Consider the following 12,423-nt stretch of genomic DNA (forward strand, 5'->3'; position numbering starts at 1 on the left):
GTTTTATAAGGACAGCAAGAAACTGCAAAACTTGCAATTGCAAAAGCTTTTTCCATTGTATTTAAGAATCTTATGTTCCTGAGGATAATTTTGGAAATTATGCGTAATAAAATAGCAAAACACGAACTTAGACATACTTGTATGAATAAAGCATGTACATATAAAAATAACTATACACAGTAGAAAGGATGGGAAGTAGAAAATCAAATTTCATGGGGAAGTGACCAAGCACGCGGCAACTGGGAGACATGGTATCATGCTTTGCTTTAGTGCTCGGGGTAGGGTCAAGAGAAACATAACCCAGAGAGGAGGGACTCGGGATGATAGCTGAAAGCGAGCACTAGTCAATTAGGCCCAGAGATTGAGTCACTTCAGTGTGAGAGCACAGAGACACAAGGACAAGGGAGCAAGCAGACTACCTTCTGGTATTTGAATATAGGAAGCCAAATTACACCTCAGAATCACTGTACCTTCAGCTGTAGTAATGAAGGTTGCTCATATCATGCACCACACAGTCACAAATTATGAAGAAAACACCAGTCTCTTCTACTAAAGAAAGTATCTGTACCTTATGTGACAAACCAGGACTACATGCTGCACCATCACTAGATTTCTTTGCATAAATGCCTAGGAATCTCAGCTAACTTCACTGACGTATACAAATTAATTTGTACAACAATAAAGCTGGCTTTTTACCAGTTGGGGGCAGATTCAAGAATAAAATCAATATAATATTTAAAATAACAGAACTGATTTATCAACCACTGCCAAAGCTATTCAGAACAAAATACTTGTGTAGATCAAGATCTGCTATTTCTTACTTATTTTTTTAAGTACAAGGGCAAAGAATGGTAATTTTGCATGGTTCCTTTACCAGACAGCTAGTGGTTGCCTAGAAGAACTGTAACATCCTCCGTTCATTTTGTCAGAAAGCATAACTTCTGGATGCTCATTTTTCTGGATATAGTGATTGGAAAGGGTGACAATGAGTAGTTTGGAAGATCTAAAAAAAGTCATGTTTCTTTCACACTCTATCAAGAGGTGAAATGGTGGACTTAAGAACCACGCTTCACTAGGTCGGGAGGATCATCAGTTCCTACTATGGCAGCACTGCTTCCTGAAACAAAGGCAGATGAGCTTTGCTATTGAGTTTTGGTGTGGATATGAGTTTCTACCCAAAGAGTTTCACCTGGAAGGAAACAGCTCAGAAGCCACATTAAGAAGAAAACCATGCCTGAATTACTGACACATTCTGGTCAAGAACAAGTGCATTCTTAAAATGGGTTATTTATTGAAAGAGTTTTAAAGCTCCAAATTGTGAAACTGTCTCTGTTTATGTGCTGTGTTGAAGAAAGTCAGACTTGGCACATGTTTCTCATTAACTGTACTAAAGCAGTTCAGTTTCCCTAGAAATCCCCAGTTTCTCCTCTGCAGTAGGGTAATCTAGAAGGCCCCTAATTTTAGCTCTTCAGTCTGAAAGGGTAGCACATACATAAGTAGTGCTGAGTGAATGCTGCTGAAATGTCTATGATTATGTGGAATGCTAAAGCAAATTGGCTTTCTTGGCATATACAACATCATTAAAATCTTCAGAATAATGTCCAAAAGCAAGGAAGTCTCACAGATATTTTTATAATGCATTTCACACATGAAGCATTTATATAGACATCTTAAACATCTGTCAGCGTAGTCAAGTGACACTGTGTGTTCAAAGATCCCAGTCACATAACTTGTTTCAAACCGGTCATAGCAAAAAGCTAGCCCCTCCGCAACCCAATATGTTGGCTATGCACAAAGTATAGGCCAACATTTGCACATTGCCAGAATAACCCTAGAATCTGGACACAAACAGTTTTTTAAATTTGTTATTACTTCTGAACAGGAAGAAGTAGAACGGGCCAAATAAACTATGTACTGTATCTAGCACTCTTTATAACAAAGGTCATATTGAGAAAAATAGTGCTGTATGTTTTTCTCCGATTTTCTCATTTTCAGGCAGATTAAATCACTTTTGAACTGTTTGCTTGTTTGTTGAGAACAGCTTTCAAGATGAGGTAATTAAAGGAAACCTATCAATTTAGTATATATTTTCAAGTTAATAATGTTGACATACTGTTCAAATAAACCTCCAATTTACTACAATCTGTTTTTAGACAAGCCCTCCATTTTAACCTCCAAATGGAAGGAAAACTAAGTGACTTTCCTCATCTCACTTAATAGAGAACATATGTTCAAAGATAATACTGTAGGCTTGTTCTGAGAAGCTGTTCTTCCTCTGACAGAGATGCAGGGAGCTTGCATAGGAACACTGATACATAATGAAAGTACACATTGCCATAAATCTCGTGCACTGTAGAGGTCACTTCAGAAAAAAAGAGACTGCTGATCGGAGAAGCACATATACATGCCCGAACAAAAACACTCTGGCCACAGGTGAAAAAAGAACCTGGTGTACCTCCTGTCAGCTGGAAGGGTCAGAACTAAGAGCCACCTCAATCCTAATTTTTTTGGGGGGGATGGGGAGTGGTAGTGAAGGGACAGAGAGAGGATGGAAAGAAGGAAGGGGTCTCTACTATGACAAAGCACAAGAAGCAGCTCTGAAACAGAACTGTTTTAAATCTTTGCATTACAAACTCTCTCGAATAATTTCAGATGGAAATGCTACAGTAATATCAACAGCAACTTTCATTTATTTTATAAATATTTATGTAGACCATATTTGGTTTTATAACTTGCATAAAGGATGTCATTGTCACTTGCTTCTCCAGGTCTCAACTTTTTAATCTACAAAAGAAGGTTAATTCACCTGCCAAGGCCACTGTACTCCATACTGGAAAAGCCAGTAATAAAACTCACATTCCTTGAATCCCAGTCAATTTGTTGATTTGTTAAACCATGCCTATAAACAAGCCAACATTTTAAATTGTATCTAGAAACAAATCAAAGCCACTTCATTCTGTTGTGCTCAATGCCATGCCATCACATCATGAAGACGGGGGCCAAGTATGGGCACTTACATCCAGTAATAAAAGAAAAACAAAGATCCATCACCAGACATTATTAATATTTAGTTGCAGATTTATCTGATCCTACAAAGCCATGCCACATCAAACCTTTCAAGTGTATACCCACCAAATAAAACAATGACAAGAATCACTGAACAATTCTTCAGTATGCTTTGGCACACCCCATGTTATTGCCTAAAGAATAGGAAGTGTAAGTTGTCTTAGGAGCAAGAAGTGACAAAACTGCATGGTTAGAAACTGGCCTTGTGAGAAACCTGAAAGCTACATCCTCTGTTTGTTCTGTGCAAATCAATCATTCAGCTCACAAGAACGCATTCAAAAGTCATGTTTTAGAGCAGAGGAATCCTACCCTGAAGGATACAGCTAACACATCCTAGACCTTTCCCTCAAAGTCACCACTTAGAGCCAAACCCTTACCAGTTCAGAATCCGTCCTTGTATCTTCAGCTGACAGCCAGCACCAACTGCACGGATATCCCAAATCCTGAACACCTGGAACAAGTAAGGGTAAGCTGATCAAGACAGAGTCACAAGCTGAACAATGCAACATTCACCTAGCCATTCAGAAGGTCAAAAAACAACAAGAAAACCCGTACACATACACACCACAAAAGTTTGTACACAAAGATTTTGCAAATAAGCTTTTAATTGTGAATGGTGAAGCTATCCTTAAATCTTGGGATTCTTGGGCATAAATCTACATCAACATATAGCTGGGGCCTTGCTTTTAGCTCAAGAACAAAGTAAAACACGAGCAGTAGTGAGAAGCCATTCTTATGTAAGCCCTTGATACTGTTCCACTTATCAGGGGATGAGGCATTAGTACTGTAGCGGGCACCGTAGTTCTTTCTCTGCTTCATCAATTCTGTCAAGACATTGTTCAGTCTGTGAGAGAATCGTGATAGAGAAGCACTTTTTAAATTTGTTTATTTTTAAAAGACCATCATCCATTTCCTTACTCATACACATGAACGAGATCCTGAATTTGGGTGGGGATTTTTTACTTGGGTTTTTGTTTGTTGTTTTTTTTTAATGTAGAGAGTAACCCAGGCAGTGTTGCATATGCTGTTGACAGAAGCCCCACCTTAAAATGCTGGCAGCACTGCAGCTAGCTTTAGAAGTGACTATGGTTCAGATTTCAAAAGTAAAGGTGGCAATTCAGCCTGTGGTGCCTAAGCCTACACTTAGATGCCAAAATATGGACATAAATGTCTAAATAAATGGTTTGGTTTACAAAAGACCCAAGTCTTTGCTGGCCAAGGAACTTCCTAACGTGTGCACCCCCGGGTAGATACTTTAAATGGTTCGATTATCAGAATTGCTTGTGCAAACCACTTCCATTTAATGCAGTGGTACCTGCTGCAGATCACCAACTAATAAGCCTGAATAATTATCAGGCATCTGTCTTTAAATCATGGGGCATTCACTGGAAGAAGTGATTTTCTGCACAGCCTACCAGTTGCTGAAAACAACAGAAAAAGAGTGTGATTTAAGTCAACCATGAGAAGTGGTTTTGTTTTTAAGTTTGGGATGAAAAATACTAAAAGTACTACAGAGCAAAACACAGCACTTAAGCTTTCCTTGCAAGAAAGAATTCAGTTTACAAAACAATATCAGGAGAAATATCTTTTTACTCAAGAGTTCAGTAATTTATATATTCATACAGGCTCAAAACCTTTCTTTGCCCAAGATCTGAACCCCAAGCCCCTGGTCTTCTGTTGCTGCTGTTGCCATGCGTGTCCTAAATATTTATCAAGACACAAAGAACAACAAACAGGTTCACCATTAGGGAACACCCAGCATGGACGCCACAAGAAAGGGGACACTTTAGATGCATTTAACTTGTGTTTGAAACACAGGCCTGAGCCAGAGCCCAAAATTTCTACAGCATTTATACAAAAACTCTTGCTCCAGTACAGACTTGGTACTCATTGCAGATCACATCAAATGAGAAAGCTTAACCTAATGCTAACCCCTTGCGCAGGGATAACCAAAGCTGCAGTCTATATGAATTGTGCCTACTCAGACCAATTCCTCAGCCACATAAATTTTGATGCTTCAAGTGACAGCGTATGACAGACAAGCAATCCTGAGCTCCCTCTGAGTAAAACAGAGGTTCAGAAATGAAGCAGGTGGAATGCTTCATTCCACATTCCTAGGTAAACATTTTAAACAGCTTCCCAAAAGGTTACAACCTAAAATGTAGAAATCAGACCACAGTAATGAAAGCTTGATGAATAGCAGTTCACAAAAAAGCTCATCTGCATATTCCAAAAGGCACTTGCAGTTTTTGAAAAGTCTTGCATTACTTTTATGTCATGTTATATTTTTTTTCCTGTGCAGGTATATTACAAAATAATTTGAAATGTAAGGTGGTTTAGTCTGCCTTATTGCTTGGAAATCCTCACAGATCAGGGTACGAGTCACCTGGGCTCAAAACAAAGCTTGGAATATCAGGGTGTGGAGGAGATTAACTGTAGCATCAAAACATATGCAGAAATTTCTCCAATCAGGATGGCTTATTAAGGAATCAATCTGTAAGCCCCGGCTGGTTTGTCACAGACATTTCTTCAAAAATACAAAATTATGGATCATTAAGCAATAGCTCAAAGAGTTCAAACAACATGAAACCTTGATAAATGAGGAAGTTAGAATAATTTTTAAATTTTGCATAAATGCCACCAAAAACATCACAGGTCAGCTTGAAATAAAATCGCCATAAAGCACCTTAGGTTTCTATAACTCAAAAGACAATTTCAAAGTTTTTTTTCTCATCCATTTGGGAGAGATTTTTGTTTTAGCAGAACTGTTTGCTGTCTGTCCCTATACAATGGATCAGTCTGGCATCAGTAGATTTTACACAGCTCACGGCAAACAAGGTTAGGAGTAAGAGAGAAACTTAGCCAGCTTTGGCTGCTACTGTATGCAAGTTGAAAAGCTATTTATTCTATTGTTCTAGTTCTGAAGTAATATTTTAAGGTTTGTAGAGAATAAAGTCCCAGGCAGTCAGCAATTTAGCTGTAGATGTTTTATGTAAAAGTCCTTGTCTATATTCTACCCCCGACATAAAGTGAGCAACAGAAAACGTGAAGCGAGCTGTAAGCGAACAGTAATCTGTCTGCAGAAGTCATGTGCAGAGAATGACCATCTCCATTATGAGGACTAAACAGGTATTTTTGAGTCCTTTGTATTCACAGAGAGGTCCCAGGTCACACTTATTGCCAGAGTCAAATGTTCCCAGGATCCAGGGGCTTCCCATTCTAGAGCCTGCTCTCCTTAGGAGCTGGTCATATACTAAGTCCAGTAAGTTTCAGACCATTGTTCAAAACACTGTTTTTACAAAATGGTACAATGTAACTTCAGAGACTGGAAGAGTACTTTAGAGAGAACCAAGAGTGTCAATGTTTCACAAAGCATTCTTTCCATTGTGTTCTGGATACCTGAATATATCATAATTACTATCTGAAGCTTAAATAAGTTAATAAAATGAGATGTTAAGGATGTTTATTACCATTTTTAATAGTAAAAATTGTGAAATTAAAAAAAAGAAGTCTGTGAAGATCTGGGGCCCAATGCTTACAGATACGTGTTCGAGCTTACCATATTTTATATCTGGTAGTTAAAATGGAAATTAAGATAATCCAGAAAAGAAACGGAGTAAACATACAGCTGGTATTCAGATCTAATTTTTAAAAAAATGCCAGTATGATGCAAAGCAGCACATTTTCCAAATGCTGTTTACATCCTAATATCATCATCTTTTAGCTGACCATTAGGAAATAGTCAAACACATTAAAGTTTGCAATACTCTTTTGAAAGCTGATTAATGGTCATTATTAGGAATTATCCATATAGTTCGTTCCAACATTTGCAAAAAAACTTTACAATATTTTCATTTTAAGAACTAACAAAATCAGGAATAAATCAGAAGCTTTAGCTCAGGTGACCTTATCTTTCAGTGCTGCATGACACCAAAACAGACCTGATTCTCCCCATCCCTTCCGCACTGCCTATTACAGCAAAGCTGCTGGATCAGCCAGCTGCAGGCTCCTCTGACTTAGAGACCTAGCAAAAACTCACTTCCTTTTGGAATGAGTCCCTCTTGCATTTCTCATTTTAACAGTCACAATGTAACTGCAAGGTTATTCTCCACTCTGAAATCAAGATTTGGCCCTTTGACATTTTGAGTCATGCTAAGTAGTCCATTTGTCTTTAACAAGATTACCCCTTGATTATCTCTTTGGAAGGCAATTGATCAATCAATACTAATGAATTCATTTAGACAAAGGATCTAGTATCCAAGTGTATGTATTCAAGATTGAATTTCACATTTACCTTTAAGTTCTTAAATATTTTTAGTAAGGGGTCTATAGACATGAATAGCTTATTAGGTGCCAATAGCTTCATTACAAAATATTAATCACCTTTATGGTTTCTTCATACCACTGCCTCAAGTAAAACTGATTTGAAATATGGACAGCAGAATTAGAAAAGACTGATTTCCCATAGCTTTAGCACTCACAACTGGATTCTTCCATTTCTACAAAAGCACTAATCTGACAGAAGTAATCAGGGCATTCATACTACTGCTGCCACCTACAGATTATCTGATAACTAATGAGGGTTGAACTGACACTACCACATTTTCCTAATGAGAGTACTTGTAGATAGGTGCATAGGAGAGATGGATTGCATTTTCATGAAGCTCATAGAAATCGAGTATTTCAAAGATTGATCTCCATTGTCAGCTTTGGCTGAAATTAATCAATGGCTTCAAAAGTTGTTAGGGGAGGCACAAACACCAAGAGATTACACTCTTAGTCTCATTTCCTAAAGAAACATAACATTGCAAGCCTTGTTTATTATCACATACACACCTTTCAAATAGGTTTAATCTGTTAGATTATTATAACATCTTATTGCAACATTTTTCAAACTGTACTTACTTTAGGAGAAACTTAGAACCTTGTCAAATGAATCTGACCTAGTAACTCAAGAAATCTGATGGGGCCCTATTCAGCAAAAACAGCCAACTGTTGAATTCCTTACTCTAAGGGATTTAATTCCCCTCAATAAGATTACTCGAGACACTGCAGACTGACTGCCCTGCAAATACTTGCAGTTTCCCTCTCAGCTGACAGAAACCTCATAGATTAGCACTTGCTTGTTACCCTAGGGCAAATCTTATTCCAGGCAGGCAAACTGGCTTTTTCAGATGCCTCAACTTCAAACACCGTGTTAAAACAAACAAACAAACAAACTTAAATAATAAAGAAAACCACAAGTTGTGTGAAAATGTTACTAGTATGAAAGCAGCATACGCCTAATTAACTGAAGTAAAATGAACCAGACTTGCACTATAGCTGGGCACTGCTGCCGAAAGAATGGTAGAATGTAGACAGTGGTGACACATGACTTAGCAGATCTTCTTTCTCAGGTGTTGAATGTAGTTCTTCTTAAAGAGAGTAAAATATCCTTTTCTGAAGTTTCTGGTCTCAATCTCCTCTCTTTAGAATTTGAACACATCAGTAAGCATTTCTTTCTATCCTAAGCCCAGATTCCTCTGGCATGTTGTACTTGGAACCATTACATTCCTGTATCAGTAGTATTATCCCATTTCTGAAGACTATCCACATCCACTTAGTGCAGTTTTAAATTAATAAACACAAGAATCAAGTACTGAGTCTGAAAAACATTCTTTTTCATTTCATTTAGGACTCTTAGTTGTACTAGTCCCTTACACCTTTCTTCTCGTTTTCCTCCTCTTAAACACATTCATGGTATTTCTCTGAACCATAGAAGGCTGCCTTCCCTGCAAGCAGCAAGGCAGCCTTCAGTTCTGTGGAAAGCTGTAAAGCTCACTGGCAGCAGTGTCGAGCGTCCCCAGGGATCACCTGGAGCCAGGCCATCCTGTACCCTGAAGCACAAGGCAGATGAGTCTCAGAGAGCCTTTTCACTGAGTTTCCCTTCCACTATTTTGAAGTGTGTGACCAGACCCATTTTAACACATTTCTGAGGGCTGCTTGGCAAGTCTGACATTTACCAAGTTCCTGGTGCACTGAGATTTCAATTAGTTTATTTCCCTTTCTTCCACTGACAGCAGCTAATCTTCTGGCTAACCAGCTTCAGAATCTCAGGTAAACTTCACCCAGCCCTGTCCTGAAGAAGCTACTTCTTGTCTGTGCCATGAAAGGAAGCTTCAGCAGACTAGGATTCAAATTTTGTCCTGCTACCGATTGTACTGTAGCCATTTGTTAGTGATATGTTTAATGAGGTCAGCATAACTCAGCATAATGTACTCATAAATGTATTTAATATTGATTTCCTCCACTTCACTAGCAAAGTAATGTTGGACAGACCGCCAAAATATTAATTGGTTTTCCAGGCATTTTTCTCTTCCTAAGGTTGATTCCAACAGAAAGATTAAGAAAGTTTAATCTATCATCTCTAAAAATGTATCCTACATCCAGGTGTTCTACTGTTTCTGCCTCTTGGTATCCTCTCTCACTTTCCTCACACCATAAAACCTGGCTCTGAGCTCCTTACAGCTATTTGCTTCAGCATTAAACTCTCTATTCAGCATTTGCCTTTCCTTTCAGGTGTTGCCAGTGAAGAATCTACTTCTCCTTGGTGGCAGGCCAAATCAGTCCTCATCCAATTGACTGTGAGGACATTTGAAGCTCAGAACTGCTTTCCTCAAATACTTACAGAAGTGTTTTTCCCAGGAAACCTTATCATTAATTTCATAGTTTCTGGCTAAAACATGTCAGCTAGCATCTGTTCACAAGCCTGCACAAAACACACTCCCTATTTTATATAGACAGTATTCTATTATTTTTATCAGCCTTTGAATAAGATTACACATTTTCATCAAGTTTCAACAAAATGTTGAAGCAGGTAAACTGACCAATGTATATCAGCATCTCCCAGACACAACAGCAGCCTAACTGGGAAGAATCTTCCCTACAAAACATCCTGATCCACATGTCGCTTATAAGCCAGCTTAAGGTTTGCTAAGTTTTCCATAAGGCTACATTAAACAGTACCAAAAAAAAAAAAAAAACCAAAAAAACCCAAACAAACCAAAAACCCCAACAAACCAACCCACAAGCACATCTTATTTCTTTCATCCCACAGGGGAACTCCAAAATGGAAAGGGATCATTTGGAAACAGTAATACTAGCATGCATAGTATTCTTTAAATATAATCACAAACATTACTTATTTGTGAGTACTGAAGATAACATTCTAAGAATTCAGGAAACCCAGATGATACCAAACCAACAGTAATTTCAATTTTGATGCTCTTCATGCATGTAATGTTTCCTGTACCATTTGGTGTGTTAACACAAAACATGAATTAGAAATACACATTCAGTGCAACCAAATCAGCTTTCTGAAACATTCCCTTTTACTTTCTCAAGTATACATCGCTAATTACATGTTAAATTATGTATTTTTAATATAAACTAGGATTTTTCTCTCCTCATTTACTAATTCCAATGTATTTAATTAGTTGCATTGATAGAGGTTTGCCTGCATAGGAAATGTGGATTGAGATCTGCTCTTAGTGAGAACGGAATAAGCTTCCAAAGCTCTGTAATAAATTGTTCTGAAAGCACACTCTGCTTTTCCCCAAATGTCTATCCTTTACCTCTTCCCAGCCTCTTTTAACTGCCCTCTCCTTCCATCTTATAGCTTACTCTTAAATATTTCTAAAATGATCTCCTAGTAAAAAAGCACAGTCTAATATTTCACAGGTGCACTCATGCTCTCTAGGGTAAATGTATCACCCTGTCATCACCATGGTCAACACATTCCTCACAATCACATTATCAGCTGCTTGTGTTGTTTCTGTCCTTATGGGGTGGTTGGGAACGCACAGAACTGCCGTGTGAAAGATTTCCAGGTGCAAGGTTATAGCTTTGCATCTGTTTTTCTTCTCATGAGAGGTTTTTTCCTCCAATCTTTATAGGATTTCCATGTGCTCTTATTATGTTATCACTAGCATATGAAATATACACAGCCTTTTAAAAGCAGACTAAATACTATGCAGAGCAAAAGCAACACTGGATTACAAGATTAAGGTGATTTTACCAGGGCTTCATTAATATAAACACTATAAATAAATTAGTCCAGTTCTATACATCACTATGATTATGCTATCCTGCATTCTCAGCTATCCTTCACTGTCATTTAACTTCCAGTTACTTATCCCCAAACCTCCTTTTACCTAAAACCTGAGAGCTATCTTTCTTACAGAACATCAGTGTAAAAGGCAATCATCACTTAGACAACTCTATATGTGAACTGCCAAATAATTCCTAACAACACTGCCAATTCTAAGTTTCAATTTAAAAAAAAAAATAAATGCTCATCCCTCCAGAACTTTAGTGGCAGTTGGGTCCACATCTGGACTTTGCACCTTTATACAAGATGGAAAACAAAAGATCTATTCATTACTGAACTTTAAGGAAGGCGCATCTGCATCCCAATGTGCATTGCCTCACAAATGTCAGACTCACAATCTGGAAAACTGGAAACACGCTGGAAACACTGTAATGCTCTCATGGAAGACATGACCTTGCCAGCAGTGATTCTTATTTTCCATAGCTACATACCTGGGTATGTTAGGGTTTTTGCTTTGTCTACCAAATTGGTAAGGATTTTCACATCAATTTTTCTGATAATATATAAACTTTATCATCTCAGGAGACACCATGGCCAAAAGACATCCTTTGGTCCACCCACTCAGTATCCCTATCTATACAGATCCACAGCTCTTCTACATCTGACTCCAAGACCACATGTTCCCTGGAAGCTGAGGAGAGTTTGAACCATCCCAAAGCACACTACCAGCAGTAGATTAATAATATTCTAGACTACAATTGAATAAGGGAGAATGACACTGCAAGTACAGATGCAATCCTAGATTAAATCTGTTTATACAGTAGGGGCAGTTGTCACAGAAGGTTAAGACTGAAATCTTGAAGTTTTTAGAAGAGGAAAAACCGATTCTAAATTAACAGCAATATATTTACGTAGCTCTTTTCTTTTCAAACCCTATGCATTTCACTTGTTGCAAATGAAAGGGATTTTTGTTCTATCAGAACCTACTTTTAAAGGGTTCCTTCCCATCAATTTCATTAGCATCTCAACAGCACTAACTGTAGGTTTCCATGGCTGAATAGATAGATGGAAATTTCATGACAAATTATTAGGCTTTGTCACTGAGCTTTTATAGAACATCGCAGTCTGTTCCGTTACTTGTCCCACCTATAACATAGTTTGTTTAATGAAATTTTCTTCATTCTTCACCATGTGAGGTAGGCGAGTATAGTGCATTTGCCTTCTTTAACATCTCCAAGAACTTTCATTTTCCAGAATTCATTCACATA

Source organism: Ciconia boyciana, chromosome 5, assembly GCF_034638445.1.
Source record: "Ciconia boyciana chromosome 5, ASM3463844v1, whole genome shotgun sequence".
NCBI lineage: Eukaryota > Metazoa > Chordata > Aves > Ciconiiformes > Ciconiidae > Ciconia > Ciconia boyciana.